This window comes from Uranotaenia lowii, chromosome 3 (assembly GCF_029784155.1).
Source record: "Uranotaenia lowii strain MFRU-FL chromosome 3, ASM2978415v1, whole genome shotgun sequence".
Taxonomy (NCBI): domain Eukaryota; kingdom Metazoa; phylum Arthropoda; class Insecta; order Diptera; family Culicidae; genus Uranotaenia; species Uranotaenia lowii.
Genome location: NC_073693.1, coordinates 169,022,647 through 169,039,667, shown reverse-complemented (window position 1 = coordinate 169,039,667; position 17,021 = coordinate 169,022,647). Strand labels below are relative to the sequence as shown.

The following is a 17,021-nucleotide window of genomic DNA, read 5'->3' as shown; positions in this document are numbered from 1 at the left end:
CTTGGAATGTGTAAATATGTTTGGAATAGACGTGAAAAGTGACATCCTCCAAAATTGAGTAGCAGTCATAATTCTTTTATTGGCAAACTTTTTACAATTCTCAGACAGAATTGTCAGAATGGTGTGAACATTTTAAAATTCAAAGTAGACATTTTTGTGACTCTTTCATATTCTATTTTAAACTTTATTTTCTATGGGTTGCTTTGAACTATGGCAATTACTTCGAATTACAGAAAAAAAATGTTTCAGGTCAATTTGGCGCTGTTTTTCTGAGCTATTTTTGATTCTTCTTCCACTGTTTTACGATATTTCTTGTAGAATTTTAATACTTTTTTTAATTTATTCAAAAAGCTTAGAGGTCTTTATCAAAAATCAAGCAAAGTCGAAGTATAAAGTAATGAGATCTTTATTTCTCTTAATTTGTGGCATTTTTGTATGTTGTAGAAATATTTTAAAATAAGGTTGCCAGTTTTTTTTCGATTTTTTTCTTGAAATTTGCCTGGATATATGATCGTAACTTTTGATTTCAAATGCCCAGACTTTGCCAGGTTTTGATATAAAATTTGCTCGGTTTGTCCGGCCCGGATACGTACTGAAAAAATTCTGGCAACCTTATTTTGAAACATTGCAAAAAGATCTTGTTGCATTTTGTTAAATTTTTAATTCAGAGTTCAATAACTCAAAATATATTTTTTTTTAATTTTTATTGAAGTTTGCTCCATTTGGCTTATTTGACCTGAATATTTGATTTTTGTAAAAAAAAAATCAGTTACGAGATATTGCTGAGAGATCAAATCACCCTAGAGATCAAGTCTCCCCACTCTGCCTCCCCTATACATTTTAAATTTGTTTTGATGTGCAATTTTATGATGCCAGTTGAAAATGAGAGAGCTTTGTGCATTTTAAATATCGTTTTAATAAAAAAAAAAAACAATCTATTGTGTTGTGAGCCTACTTGGTTGAATGATTTAATGGATTCATTTGATTCAAAAAAAAAAAAAAAATAACCTCATCATTTTGTGTAGTTTTGTGTTATTCTTATTTCAAAAGTGATGTGAGGCTGCTACCTCTTTTCTGGGATTTTTTTTTATCTAAAAATATCGGATTCGACATTCGTGTACACACATTATGTCCCATTTTCCGCCAGCACGTCCTAGTGTACATCAAAAGAGGCTACCATCATGAAAAGCTTTCCTCGCTCTTGAATTTACATTTCCAATCATGGCGTTCCACCGAGAGCATTTTCTTGATATTTTCCAAACTTCTTTTTCACTTCAAAGGGTGGTGCCCAGCCCACACTCCATCTACCAAGAAGTGCCCCTAACTTTCCACAACCGTTTCAGAGCGGAGCCACCAAAACAACCCTGCTTTCGAATAGGAAAAAAAATAGCGACAAAACGCTTCGATTCGATTTGTTGGGTTTGCTTTCTTGGCCGGCTCGTGTGTCCTTGCTTGCCCTGTTGTCCCCGTGCGGTAGCTCTTGGCTGGCTGACTTGGAGGCACATCGTAGAACTGACGTAAGAGTTGCTCGAATGTTAAAAATATGCTCTTATTAAAATTCCAGCCCGCAGTCAGCGCTAGACATCCACGTGATTACGTGGTTCAAATTACAAAAGAAATGACAGAGAGGCGCTTTGCTCGGCTTCATTTCGGGGAAAGGAAAAACAAGAAACATCAACTAAGAAAGCGAATGATGCTGATAAAAGCTACGACGATACATGGTTGAAAAGTCATTGTAGAGCAGCGGATGGGATGTAGGATGTAGAAAAGGTATCCTAAGTAGAGTGGGGGATACGTATTTTTTTATTCCAAGCGTAACATTCTCGTGACACGCATTTAGCACCACCACCTTGTTCCAGATCTCTTTGTAATGACATTTTGAGGCATTCAAAGAGACCTGTCGATTTCTTCTCTCTGCGCCATCGTTAATTCAACCAAGGGAAAAAAAATTCATTAACATGACAATATGCTCACCGGAATGCTTTCATCAGATTCTAGCAGTACATTTGCGGCCCCTTTCAATGGAGTATTTGGAATGTTTTTCGCTGAGTTCCGAAGTTACCTGAAACGGATAAGAATAGGAATGCATAATTAGATTAGTTTTTATTTTCGTTGGCAGAAAGTGTATGGAATTGCTTATTGAACAATTCTGTGAAGTTTTACTTGAGTGCAGTTCAAACCAAAACCAACGAAAGTGATTTCGTCTACTTTGAAGTTTACGGTTGAATGGATATAATTTCATTATTTCAATCGATGGAGAGGATTGTGATTTTAATGTGGAACGAAAGACTAACAAGCAATGCATGATTAAGCTTATTTTTTAATTTAAAAAATGCAGCATTGAACACTTTGAGGCCCAATGTCATTTTTATTTTGTGGAGGTTCAAGATCTTTACTCGTCAAGTAAATAATCATCTTTTTGAACTTTGATCAAAACAAAATATATTCACATTTCTATGCCTAATTCAATTTTGTTTCCTGGATTTTGAATTAATTTATATTCGACACGTCGGATGAAGAATGAAAAAGTAATTGATCATTTATTAAGATCGAAAGCCGATAACAAAACCTCAAACAGGGTGGAAATTTGCAAAATTTAAAGAAAATCGCAAATCACATGAATATATTAATATACATATGGGAGATCGGGGATACTTGATCACTTTTTGGAAAATTTTTGCAGATCGTCGTTTTTTGCACTTTCTGACAGCGTGTTATTTCATGTTTATATACTGCAAAAGTTCGATCGATACATGAACCCGTACATGAAAAAGAAGCGTTTTCGTGGGACTAAAAAAATTGTGATGTATAACCTTCCCCATGGAGATTTTTTCAAGTTATATTTCAGTTTAAGATATGAACTTACGTTAGTACGAAGTTAGTAAATGACTTGATCCCAAAGGTATTTAAAAATAAGTGTAAGCAAACATGTCAGGAAGTTGGCATTTAATCCTTTTTTCAAGGCATAAGACATTAAATTAACATGCATGAATTGAAATTTTCAATTTTTAAATTTCGATTTTGATTAGCATTTCAATAATTCAATTTTCATAATATGGTTCTATTAGGAAGTGTAACGAATCAAGTTCAAAATTTGAAACCAATAATTTTAACGGCAAAATCCATTCAGGTGTTTGATACTCACGATAGTCAACAGAACTACCAAAAAAAATCTGAAACATAGTATCCATTACTTTAAAACTTATAACTTTGATCCTTAAAAAAAATGGTTTATATCTATATAAATTATAAGCCGATAAGATAATTTCATCGAGAAAAAAATTTGTGTCTCAACTTTATTTTTGTTTTTCTTGTTCTTCATGTTCAACTCCACATCTTAAATGATTCTGATAACATTTGTCACCAAACTGACCAAACCCCTCCTTTAAAAAAACGAAAACAATATAACATGGGATCGCAATGAAACTTCATGTTTCCTCGTAGAGATTCCTTTTACCTCACTCTAAGTGAACAACTTTCGAAGATATGATGGGAAGCATCTTAAAGCATGGATCACTACAAATCTGGACGCATTAAAACGGGTCTATCTCGGAGCTATGTAAACAAAATAAAAATGTTTTTACTTGAAATGTAGGGTTTTCATTGCACTTTAAAGGAAAAATAATAAAAAAATTATTCCGATGTTGTTTTGATGAATTTTCGAACTTTTGGTTGAGTATAACTCATTATAGTTTGAACACCCTATTCGCTGACCTCAGCGGCCATTTTGTTCCACAATCTCTTCATCTCTGTTGCTTCCCGAGTCGTCCTACCATTCTTCTTCATCTTCTGCATGACAATTGCCCAAAATTTTTCGATAGGGCGGAACTGAGGGCAGTTGGGTGGGTTGATGTCCTTTTCGACAAAATCCACCCGTTGGCCCAATACCACTGTAGAACCTCCTAGCTGTAGTGGCAGCTTGCCAAATCTGGCGAAAACTTAACTAGTCCTTTGTGAGATCTAATGTACGAAAACAAAAGTTTTTCAGGCATTCCTCCTTGTAAATTTCGGAGTCCATGGTCTTGTTTCCACAAAAACCGGAATTTTTCGTCCGCAGCTGCAAATACCTTGCCAGATCAAACACTTTCTTGCAAACTTATTAGCAAAAACGTATTTGAAGTTGCCGGGGACATCACCATGACCAGTGCAGTGCACCACTGCAGTGGCTTTACATAATTTTTGGCCAGATAGCTGCCCAAAATCCATCTTCACGTACGTTTCGTCATCCATGAGGATGCATCCGTCGAACTTCGTTGGAATCTTCTTGTATAACTTGCGGGCACGTCCTTTGGCTACTAAATTTTGCTTCAATGTCCGGTTTGGTTGCTTACTGGTCCGATAGGATCGTATTCCTTCGCGTAGACGAATTCTGCTGACGGTGCACCGCTCGGCGTTGAATTTCTTGGCAATGTCATAGTCCGACTACCCTGTGTTTTCCTTGATCGTTCTCAACACCTTCAAATGCAGTTTCTGATTCTTAGGTCCACTATAACGCTTGGTATGAACCTGGCGATCTATAGTACGCATCTCACGGAAACGTTTGAGAACGCTACACACGGTTGATTTGACAATTTTTAACGATTTCGCGATTTTCGGGGGGGGTAGGGTCTAACGGGTATAAAAAACACAATTTTCACGATTTTTTTCTGGAACTATCGTTCAAACAAATGTATTTAAATTTTTTGCATTATACAAAGCATTGTTAAAAGAACATTTAGTAATTTTTTCGTAGAAAAATATTGAAAAATGAGCCGGTGACGGAGCATTTTCGAGGATACCTTTTAGAAAACAGGATTTGCGGTGGACACTGTATCTCAGCACAGAATCATCTGAAGTCAAAAAATCAGAGCAAAATATTTTTAATAGATGTTTTTCTGGACCCCAACGTTTTTATTTAACTTAAAAATATTTTTATGAAATTTTTGAGGCTGTTTAAAGTAAAAACTACGATTTTTCACTTAAAAATCCGCCATTTTTCACCTGTAAAATCTCCCCAAAATAAAAAAATCTAAAAAGAAAAACGTTGGGGTCTGACATTTTATATATAGAAAATATGTTCCAAATTTGAAAAGAATCGGATAAGTAGTTTTCAAATGACGATGTCCTCTGACTTTAAAAATGTGCTTTCGAGAAAAACGCGTTTGAAGTTTTTGCTCTTAAATGATGATGATGATGATGGTCCCACCTCATTCCCCTGCACAGACTTGAGCTGGTCGAGTTATCTTTAAGATAATTTATTCATTGATTATTCTTACAGAATCAGTAAGCAAATAAAAACGGACCGATTTCTGTTTTGTGCTTGCAATGCACTTCATATATATACTGAATTATTATTTTCTAACTTTATTCCGCGCGCGTGGCTCAAACGTGTGCAGACTTTCTCTTTATTTTTACTCTACTCTACAGATGGCAGAAGGCCAAAAAAAAATATTCAAAAATCAAAACAAATATCATCATCATCATCGGACGAAAACAATGATTTGCTTGTCTATTCTACTACGATCACATGGCAATTACGTCAAATATTACAATCTTCCCTTATTATCTACTTTTTAAAATTCTATTCTACTTTTATGTGAGAAATACAAAGTTTTTTGAACTCAGCCAAGTTATGAGCACATTTAATTTCTCGCGGTAGCAAATTAAAGTCTCTAATACCTTTATAATACAGCGAATTTTGAGTTGCACTAAGAATAAAAGTGGGTGTTCTCACTTCCGATGCATTTCTAGTGTTGTATCTATGGATATCACTTCCTCTAACTATTCGGTTACTTAAATACGGTGGCAATAGATTATTGACTATTTTGTAAATGAACACCATTGTCAAATATTTAATTCTTTGTTTAACAGATAACCATTGTAGAGCGTCCAGCATGAAACGGGAGGAAGTGTATCGACTACATTTCAAAATCAAACGCATTATTTTATTTTGTAAGCGCTGCAATCGTGACAACTGAATTTCATTAGCTAGAAAAAGAATAGATGAACAGAAATCAATGTGTGGTGCAATGATAGATTTATACAACTGAATTTTACTGGCAATTGTTAAGTCATTTTTCAATCGGCACAATACTCCATATTTCTTTGCAATTTTTTTGATAACATTGTCAATATGATTTTTGAACGTTAACTTATCGTCAATCGTCACACCAAGATATTTAATTTCACTAACGCGATCAATCGGCTCTCCATCTAGGTTAACATTAACATCGGAAAGCTCAAATCGTGACGAAATTATCATATACTTTGTTTTACTAATATTCAATTTTAATTTTTTAAATTTGAGCCAATTCACAAGAGTATGCAAATCTTCATTCAGATGTAATAAAGCTTTAGCCACGTCTCGTTCAGCAATAAACAAAACAGTATCGTCAGCAAAAAGATTAATATCACAAAATCGTAAAACCCGTTTTAGATCATTTATGTACATTATAAATAAAATGGAACCTAGTACACTTCCCTGAGGCACACCAAGCGAGTTTTCCAATGTTTTCGATATGCAATTATTATAAGAGGTTTTTTGAGTTCTGTTACATAAGTAACTGCTAAACCATTTAAGCACATTACCACAAATCCCAAATTGTTTCAAAGTTTTCAATAACAATGGTCTAGAAATAGTTTCAAAAGCACGTTTTAAATCTAAAAATACAGTAATAATTGGTTCTTTATTTTCGAAATATTGTTTCCATTTTGCTAAAACAAGATTTAATGCAGTTTCACACGAGTGTTTCTCTCGATATCCTGATTGTTCTGGAATAAGTAATTGATAACTATTCAAATATTTCATCAACTGTTCTTTTACAACTAGCTCTAAAAGTTTTTCTAGTGTATGCAACATATTGATTGGGCGAAACTCTTCAGATTTAATCGTTCCATGGATTTTCGGAATAGGAATCACGAGAGATTCCTTCCAAACTTGCGGCACGTGTCCGGTCTCTAATGATTCATTTATAAGATTCAACAGAGGTTCTCCGATTACATGAAAGCAATCCTGAAGATTTTTTGCAGTTACATTGTCAATTCCAGCTGATTTTTGTAGTGAAAAACAAATCTTTTTTAATTCAATATAACTTATAGCTTTAAAGACTTCTAATTTACTATCAACTTGAAAATTAAGTTCACCAGGTTCACTGACTTCATCAATGCTCTGGTTGATGATAGAGACACTTTCGATAAAATACTTGTTAAATTTAGTGGCAATAACATTATCAGATTCTTCTTCGACTCCTTCAAAAGTGACTACTTTTGTTGAATTACTCTGAGCATTCATTAATTTTTTCAAAATTTTCCATAATTCCTTGCTGTTATGTTTATTGTGATCTATTTTCTTCTGAATATATTCACTTCTAGTTCTTTTCAAAGACCTTGAATAAAGATTTCTCACCATTGTATACTGATTCCATGTAATTACGCAATTAGATCTGCAGAACTTTTTATAAAGTCTGTCTCTTTTGCGTTTTAGTCGCCAAAGTTCTATATTGTACCAACTATTCGAATTTGAAACTTCTACATTTTTTTCAGTTACAAGCTCATTTGTACACGTTTTCATTATGTCAGTAATAACAGCTGCCTTTTGATCCAAACAACCATCAAATGTCTGATAATCTAAGCTTCTTGCTACAAGCTCCGATAATGCTTGCTGAGAATATTTTTTCCAACACCACATTCTAACAGTACTATCCGATTCCACTAAATCATCAAGAATACTTATAATTATCGTTTCATGGTCTGTTATTTTTAAATCAGTTTCAGTTCTAGACTGAACCGAGGAAAAATTACTGAATACATGGTCGATTAAAGTTCTACTGTTGTTGGAAATCCGTGTAAAATCATGGACTGTTTGCTTTAAATTGAGGTATTCTATTATCCGCTTCAAATGTTTAGAATCATTTTCGACCAACCAGTTTATATTGAAATCGCCCGCAATTAAGTTTAATTTACTTGCATCTAAAAACCCATCCATCCATTTTTCAAAGATATCTAAAAAACGCTGGTCACTAGAGTTTGGCGAATGGTACAACAACCCATAGTTTCCCGGTTTTATGCCTTTGCTGATTCTAACGCCCAAAAACCAATTATTTTCAATAGATTCGTTCACACAAGTTTTTAAAACAATCGATGCTTTAAAGTAAATAGCCACACCCCCAGTATGACTTGAATGTGATAAACAATAAGCTACGTTATATCCTGAGAGACTGTACTGGTCGTAGGCCTCTGCCACTTTAACATGCGTTTCAGTGATAAAAATCAATTGCGGATTAATTGATTTAACTAAATGTTTCAAGGCTGCATAATTGGTAGCTATTCCATTTATATTTAAGTAAACTATTTCAGAAATCTTGCAACTACCATTTTTGGCTGGTTGCTATTCGTTGAAGTTAAATTTATCTCTCCTACTTTGTCTAAGTCGCTTATAAACTGGACAATCCAGGCTGTATGCTGCATGATCCGTCTTTAATTTCATATTTCGCTCAGAATTCATTTTTAAACAGTTTATACAATTAGATTGATCCGCTGAGCAATCTGAAGTTTTATGAAACTCTCCACATTTAGAACATCTTTCTTTATTCTTACAATCTGTGCTTTTATGATTAAATTCTCCACAGTGGAAACACCTCACGACACCTATAGCATCAAACACTAAACATGAATCCCATTCAATGTTGATACGTTTCAATGCTTTCAAATTTTTGTAAGTTGCTAAGTCAACCTCAATAATCAAATTAAATTTATTATGTTTGAAGCGAGGATTTTCATAACTTTTTATAACTTTTACATAATCAATTGTCAGCTCATTTTGATCCTTAAGGATCTGAATAAATTTTTCATTAGAATATTGTTCACTCATTCCCAAAACTTTTAATCTTGGCCTCGCTGGAGAGGGAATAACAACTGAGTATTCATCTCCCAGATCTTTATCAATCCCATCTTTCACAATCTCGACATTTTCATCAGTTGCACATTCTACAATAATCGATCCATCTCTGCCATTTCGAAAATTGTTGATTTTGTGTATTTTTGGATTGAGTTTTTCTTTCAAAAACTTCCGTGTACCCTCACAGTCCTGAGAAGATTCAGCAGGTTTTATTACAATAACCGGACGACTTTTACGATTACCTGATTTTGATTTTTTTCTAAAAGATGTTTTCCTTTTAACTACAGCCGCGTAAGACATTGTAGGATTTTCTATGAAAACTTCATCATCTAATTCATTATTTCTTGCATCAACTTGTACTGGCGAATCATTTTTATCATTTAAAATCAAAGTTTTCTTTCTTGGATCAAAAATTGAATCTGATTTAGTTATCCTGGAAGAAAAAATTCTTTTTCTGTTTATAGGTACTAAATTGTTATTTTTTCCAACAAATGATTTAACTCTATTATCAAGTTCTGCTAATTTATTATCAATTGAGGTACGGAAACTATTAATTTTTTCATCAATTATTTTTTGCATATCGCATTGGATTTGTGCTGTAGCGCTATCAATTTTGTTACTCAATTGATTAATAATGTCATTTTGCATCTTCTCTACCGAAACCGACGCATTTGCTACCGCTCCTGCCTCGCTTTCAGCAGAGCTGATCACAGAAACCACATTATTTTCTTCCTTATTACCCAAGCTAGATGAACAATCATCACATCTGTACTGCAGATTAACATTATCAATTACCAATCTCGAAACCGATCTTTGCAAGTTGGTGCAAGCGGCGTGAAAAACCGATCCACACCAACAGGTCAAAGGTTGGTCCGAGCATTTCAGTTGCAATCCACATTTCTTGCACACACCCATTGTTCCTACCTACGAACGACCGACCCGTTGGACGCACTTGCTCGCTTGGCTGAGACCAATTGTGTGTGGAGAACAAAGCAAAAAAAAAACGCTCCAGCAGCACAAGCTATGAACAGATTTCCATCGATTCTTGCTTGATACTGCTGATAATAAATCAACGAAAAGAATTCAAAATAATTGAAAGTGGGTTTAAACTTCTACTTATCCTGATCCTTGCGTTACTCATCTAACTATTGACACTAATTTCATTAAAATCCACACACTATTTCACACTTATTTTATGCAAACAAAAACACTTATAAAATTTCGCAAATCACTGTTTTCGCCATCTAAAGCAGAGTTGCTCTTGCTTTCTTGCAGTATTAGATAGGAGGAGATAAAGGCATATAACTTCTACAGTTTTGCTTCAATTGACTTGAAAATTTGACAAAACATTCTTGAAATGTTTTACAACAAGAAAATAGAAAAATAAAAAAAATCGATTTTTTGGAAATGTTAGACCCTACCCCCCCCTTAAGGTACACAAGGCTGCAAAATTCACATTTTTTCGAGGTGCAGCTAATTTTTATAAGTTTGGGTGCCCTGAATCCAAATATGCAATGTTTTTCAAATAACATTTGAAAAATAGGTCAAAATCATATGAAAAAATCGGCACTTTTTTATTTTTGTAAAACATAACAAAGAAAAATCAAATAAAGGTTGAAATCAGTTTTCAACTTTCTCAAAGACCGCAAGTTATTATGACTTTCGTGAGTTAAGTTTAAAGAAGTTTATATTTAGTTTACTTTTCCTCATTCTTTAAAATACGGGAATGTTACTTATCTTTAAAGTTTTATACAAAAGTGAATTTTATATAACTTTATAAATGAAAATCAATTAATTTTGTGGACATCTACAAATTTTTTAAACGAAATAAAACCTTTTTTAGAAATACTTGGTAATGATTTCATTCGAAATTCTAAAAACTGGAAAATAAAACATTTTCAGATCATTAGTTTTCTGAAATCAGAATATCTATAGACAGAATACTATTCTTTGTATAACAAACAAATTCAGAATCAATTCTCTTTCATGTGAGTTTGTTAGCTTTCAGTTATCAATGATTAGTTCACTAAAATCAGATTGAGATTGAATTGTAAACATCATATCACCAAAACTAGAGGTGATAGACATTAGAATCAAGTTCAGGGCGCACGAATCATTCAAATATATCTGTCAGAAATACATAAGCACAGAATATAACGTTTCCTTGAATAATAAATTAAATTTTATAAATAAGTTTTCAAAATTATTCGAAATTTTTTTAAAAAAAATTATTTAAAATGTTTCAAAAATCGTATTAAATTCATCGTTATATTCTGTTTTGATTAAAAAAAATTCACCGATTGTTTTAAATTAACAAATAAGTTTACCAAATTCTATGGTCAATCTATTTAATAACTTTAATGTTTATGTTATAAGCATGTTCATTTTTATCCTTTTAAAATTTTTAATTTTTTTTGCTTTGTTTTTCGTTTCTAAAATTTTGTATATGAATCTTAATTTTTAAAAGGAAAAACATTCGTCCATTCAGGACAACATATTTTTACTGACGGCAATAAAATATTCAGAGCTTGAAATTTTAAACTACAAAACCTGCGCTTGTAAATTTATAAACGTTTTAAATTATTTTAAATCATCTATTTTGAATCGATCGGGATTTTTATACTTATCTTTGGAAAGTTCAATGCTAAATTCTAACTAAATGCTTTCAATAATTACAACCAAACTTTTATTTCTTATTTTTTCAACAATTTTTTATTTATGGATTTTACCTTTCACGTATCAAAAAATCTCAAACATGTCAATAATTTTGATAGTTCAAGGTAATTTTGATAATTCAAGGTAATTTTGATAATTCAAGGTAATTTTTGCATAATAACTTTTACAAAATAGTAAATTAAAATACATGGATTATTTTGATTAAGTAAATTTTTCAAAACGCTTTGAAGCCAACAAATACTGCTTCATTGTGAAGAAAAAAGATGTTTCTATATCCAATGTGGTTGTTTTGAAAAGCGGACAAAAACAGCCACAAATGAGTGAATTCACGCCACAAAAAAAGGGTTTTTTTTCAAATTTATGAACTCTGACACTTTCTTAAATAAAAAGAAGAACTGCTTTGACAATGTTGAGACGATTCTGAAACACTAAATTTTATAGAAATCGGTTGAAATCTAGCTGAATTACAACAGTACGAATGAGAGAATTCACGTCACAAAATTTGATTTTTTTTGTTGAATTATATAAGAGAAATATGCTCTGAAGCTGTTTTGACCCTTCAGATGGTTGGTTTTTTACAAATCGAGCAATAGTTGAAAAACAATAGTAATTTTAACGTATGCGGTCCCTCAATATGTTGCTATTTAGGTGCCAATCAAAATAAGGATTAGGAAAAGATACTTCAAATTTATAATTGTAAAAGTCGGAATAAAAAAATATCACTTTTAAAATGCACATAAAATTTGAAGTCCCTGAAGAATGGTTCAGAATAACTTTATAATTCGTGACGTAAATTCAGTCTGTTTAAACTGAATTAACGTCACAGCCTTAAAAAGACATAACTTCGTTACTTGTTGTTAAATCGAGAAGATACGCACATCAAATTGTGGGTAATTGTTTTCTCTACAACTCATTCGAAGACAACGATATCCTATTTCAACAGAGAGAACAGGAAATCAAAGTGTTATGTACGAAAGTGAAAAATTATCAATTCTAGCGTGAATTCACGTCACAAAAGCAATCGATCACAACAAAAACAACTTAATTTTTTTCAATGACCATTCATTTTGAAGAAAATTCATTTTAAGATCATTTGCTACTATTTTTTTTTATTTTCAAGTAAATTGGTTGACTTCTAGTTGATAATAGTTCAGAAAAGTCTGGAAAAGCGATTTCACGTCACGGTGGAATGTGACAGAAGAGTTTTTTTCTCGTGTCCAAAATTATCTAGACACAATAATTTTTTAACAGGTAGGTATTGAAGATGTTCGATCATGTTGATGTGAGATTTATGTGATATTAGTTATAATTCACAATACTTAGTTTTTAACGAAACGAGTAGCAAAAAGTGGATTTTTTTCGGCATGAGTCATACATATATCCAAAGAGGCATGCTAAATTAGATAATAACGTCGAGGGCTTATAAAATCGAGTTTTTCTAGGAGTTGCATACAAAATTTAATTCAAATTCGAATAATTACCTTGAAAATTCTTCAATTATCCTGCACAAAGCGCATTTTAAGATTTATGATTTATGAAAATGACTGAGTATTTCTGATCAAAGGATTGTACTTTTCGACATTGAGAACAGTATCAAAAAGTAGCACTTTTGTTAATTTTGAATTGTTAACTTTTCAACACTGTAACGCCGCGAATTACCAAATTATGAAAGTTAAACGCAACCGAAAGTGAACTTTAACCGAACCGATTTACTCCGTATTTTTCCATTGTGTTATTTCAACCCAGCCAGCCAGCAACATTCGTTGGAAAAGCCCGGCGATCTTTGCTGGGACCCATCAGCTCAACTCAGCGTGTCATCCGTGGAATTTCGGCGAAATTCCACAACAACAACTTCACGCCGGCTGTCACGTGTCGCACATTTTAGCCATCGTGCCATTTCAGGGGAAAAGTTTTTTGATGGATTTCGCACCAGAAAAATTTAGGCTGTTTTCCGGTGGAACCCAAAATCAACCCACAGCTAGCTAGCTGACTAGGAAGAGTAACTGATCTTCCCTGTCGTCGTCCCTCCTTGTGAACCACTACCAGATGCTCCGTTTTGTCTTTCTCTCTTGTTTTACTCCGAGGCTGCAGAAGAAAATCCCGAAAGCTTTTAAGTGCCACTCGCATGAATGGAATGAATTATGTAACTTATTCGCACCACATTTTCCACCATCTTTCAGCCTTTTGATTACGTCTCGGATTCCCCTCGAGCCACCAACCCATAGTCTGCCATCAGTCAACCATTTTGCTATAAGTTTTATCAAGGCTTTCCCGATTCTCTGTAGGTGCTATTTTCGGCGATTGCACTTTCTTTCCTTCGAAGCTGAGACCTATCCGTCCATCTGAGGCACTTTGACGGGCTTATTGTTTCTGATTCTCAAGTTTCCAAACTGGAAATCCTTCGGCGATGTGTGTCCCACTGAAAGAGTCATATCTAGGGACGAGGGTGAAAACATCTGGTTAATCCCTCGATAAATAAAACATACAAAAAAAAATATCTAGGGACTTTGAACAAAAACAGACAAAATCAACTAGCCTTTCATTTTTGGGTTCAATTTTTCTAAGATTTTTTTTTTTCAAGCTGACCTTTGAACTTATTCCATTATTGATTTCTTGAAATCCTGAATTTAAAAAATATTTAAGTTATGTATAGTAGGGTGTCCCAAAATTGCATTACTTCTGGGAATCTGGGGGCTCACCCTCCAAATGGTAGATTAGGATGTGCAGAACAAACTTTTGTATGGAGCTGACTAAAAAAATTCATGTTCAGAGATTCCGCAAGCGCGATCTTTAAAAAAAGTCCACTTTCAAAAGATTTGATTTTAAATAAATTCTGGGTCCAAAAATTTTCAGAAAATTTATATATTTTATATTTTTTTAATTTTGTTTGAGTTAAAAACTACACGTAAAAAATACAAAATGAACCAAATTTGTATCAAAATGTAAAACTAGCAAGCTATTTTCAAGGAAAAAAAATTTTTTGGTCCAAAAATTTCGAATTCAACTGACCAAAATGTGTACCAAGCGTAGAATATTTATGATACCAATGCCATTATAAGATGCGGATTTTTGTGCACTTAAACTTTGCTGAACAAAACATGTGGTTTGTATCAACGTGTGAACAGCTATTCACTATTTAATGCTTAACAAAAATAACAATTTAGGATATTTTTTATTTAATTTATCAAATTCGTCTTAATAAATACCTACTTTAAAATCAAAATACTTGCAAAAAAAGACTTAGTTGATTTAAAGGAGTCATCAGAAGACCATATGCCGAATTTGAGCAGAATCGGACAACAGGAAGGGACACTGAATCTAAAGTGTGACAGGGATTCCGAGACATAGTGTTCTAAAGAAGCACAAAAAACTGGTTTTTCATCATTCATTTTTGTCTTTATCAATCGATTGCTTGGTTATGTAAGTTTTATTAAAATTTCAATCAAGACTAACATTTCACCTGAAGACTGCAACTCGATTGGACTTAAAACAAAAAAGTTATGGCTGTTCCAAGATTGTATTTTTGTGGCAAATTGTCGTTTAACACACAATGAGTACTTTTTACTCATTGAGTTTTACAGGACAATTTGTAACCAAAATACAATCTTTGAACAGCCATAACTTTTTTGTTTTAAGTCCAATCGAGTTGCAGTCTTCAGGTGAAATGTTAGTCTTAATTGAAATTTTAATAAAACTTACATAACCAAGCAATCGGTTGATAAAGACAAAAATGTATGATGAAAAACCAGTTTTTTATGCTTCTTTAGAACACTATGTCTCAGAATCCCTTTCACACTTGATATTCAGTGCAACCCCTTCCTGTTGTCCGATTCTGCTCAAATTCGGCATATGGCCTTCTTATGACTTCTTTAAACCATCTTAGTCTTTTTTTGCAAGTATTTTGATTTTAAAGTAGGTATTTATTAAGACAAATTTGAAAAATTAAATAAAAAATATCCTAAATTGTTATTTTTGTTAAGCATTGAATCGTGAATAGCTGTTCACACGTTGATACAAATCACATGTTTTGTTCAGCAAAGTTTAAGTGCATAAAAATCCGCATCTTTTGATGGCATTGGTATCAAAAATATTCTACGCTTGGTACACATTTTGGTGAGTTGAATTCAACATTTATGGACCAAAAAAATTTTTTTTCTTGAAAATAGCTTGCTAGTTTTACATTTTGATACAAATTTGGTTCATTTTGTATTTTTTACGTGTAGTTTTTAACTCAAACAAAATTAAAAAAATATAAAATATATAAATTTTATGAAAATTTTTGGACCCAGAATTTATTTAAAATCAAATCTTTTGAAAGTGGACTTTTTTTAAAGATCGCGCTTGCGGAACCTCTAAACATGATTTTTTTAGTCGGCCCCATACAAAAGTTTGTTCGGCACTTCCTAATCTACCATTTGGAGGGTGAGCCCTCAGATTCCCAGAAGTAATGCAATTTTGGGACACCCTAATGTATAGGTACCCACAGATCAAACTTCAATCATAACATCCTTGAATTGTTGAAAAATTTGCACAAGATGCAGAGGCAAATTGGCATTAACAAGCTTTGTGATTGCTGGCATATGTGGAAAAATATTGTTTAAATATGTTTCCCATTATATCTCATTCGGGTAAAATAGCAAGTTTTGACAGTTCTGACTTGTTTTGTTTTAAAACCGTTTCAATAAGTTCATTTACTTGCAATTTTATTCTCTACTTGATTGGTTTTGTGAAACAGACCGTTTCCTTGTTCTTGCCTTTTATACGATCAAAAATCATAACATGCACTAAATTTTTTACCTTCACAAAAATCTGGATTTCGATATTCAAGTTAAATTTTCAATACTGATATTTTGAGTTTCGACAGGCACTTTTCACTCTTTGAATTGGATACCAGAACAAATATGAGGCAACTGAAATTTTACCAAAAGGCGCTTTAGAGTTATGGAAACAGCATTTACACACACTGCTTGTAATGAAATTGTAGGGCATGGGTGGCCAAACCATGGCCCACGGGAAACCACCATGTTTTCAGAAATGTATGTTTTTCTTGGTTCATATTAGAGATGTACCTAATAGGGGTATTCGGTGAACGGCCGCGAATTCCAAATATTGACCTTTTCAACTATTTGGCAAATCGAATATCCGGTCGAATATTCTATTGAACTTTTAACCAAAGGGGTTATTTCAATTTCCTTATATTCCTTTCATTTAAATGCCCCTCATGTTTTGAGTCGATAATTTCAAAAAGAATTTTTTTTTTTCAAGAAATTTTTCAAGTAGTGGTCTATCTGATTTTCAAAATGTCACCAATAGCTGAAAGGACATCAGATGACTTGCCGCTTCTAGGGCGTTTATCATCAAAGAAATATCATGTCGAAACAGGTGCCAAACAATTTGAAATTGCTTATTTGTTATTGAATTAAATAAGGGTCGAATTTGAGCATGATATCTTCAAAATATTTGTCAAAAA

General features: G+C 33.0%; 1 protein-coding gene across 4 annotated transcripts in view; it reads right to left on the bottom strand.

Moving 5' to 3' along the window:
• The window catches only part of LOC129753496 (potassium voltage-gated channel protein Shal), a 784,223-nt gene that overhangs the window by 435,046 nt on the left and 332,156 nt on the right, over positions 1-17,021 (bottom strand). The window contains exon 1 of one of the 4 annotated variants that reach the window (XM_055749314.1): positions 1,975-1,993. The exons of the other annotated variants lie outside the window; for them this stretch is intronic. The gene's annotated coding sequence lies outside the window, so the exon portion shown is untranslated. Of the gene's footprint in view, positions 1-1,974; positions 1,994-17,021 lie in introns of those variants that run through there. 4 annotated transcript variants of the gene reach the window in all.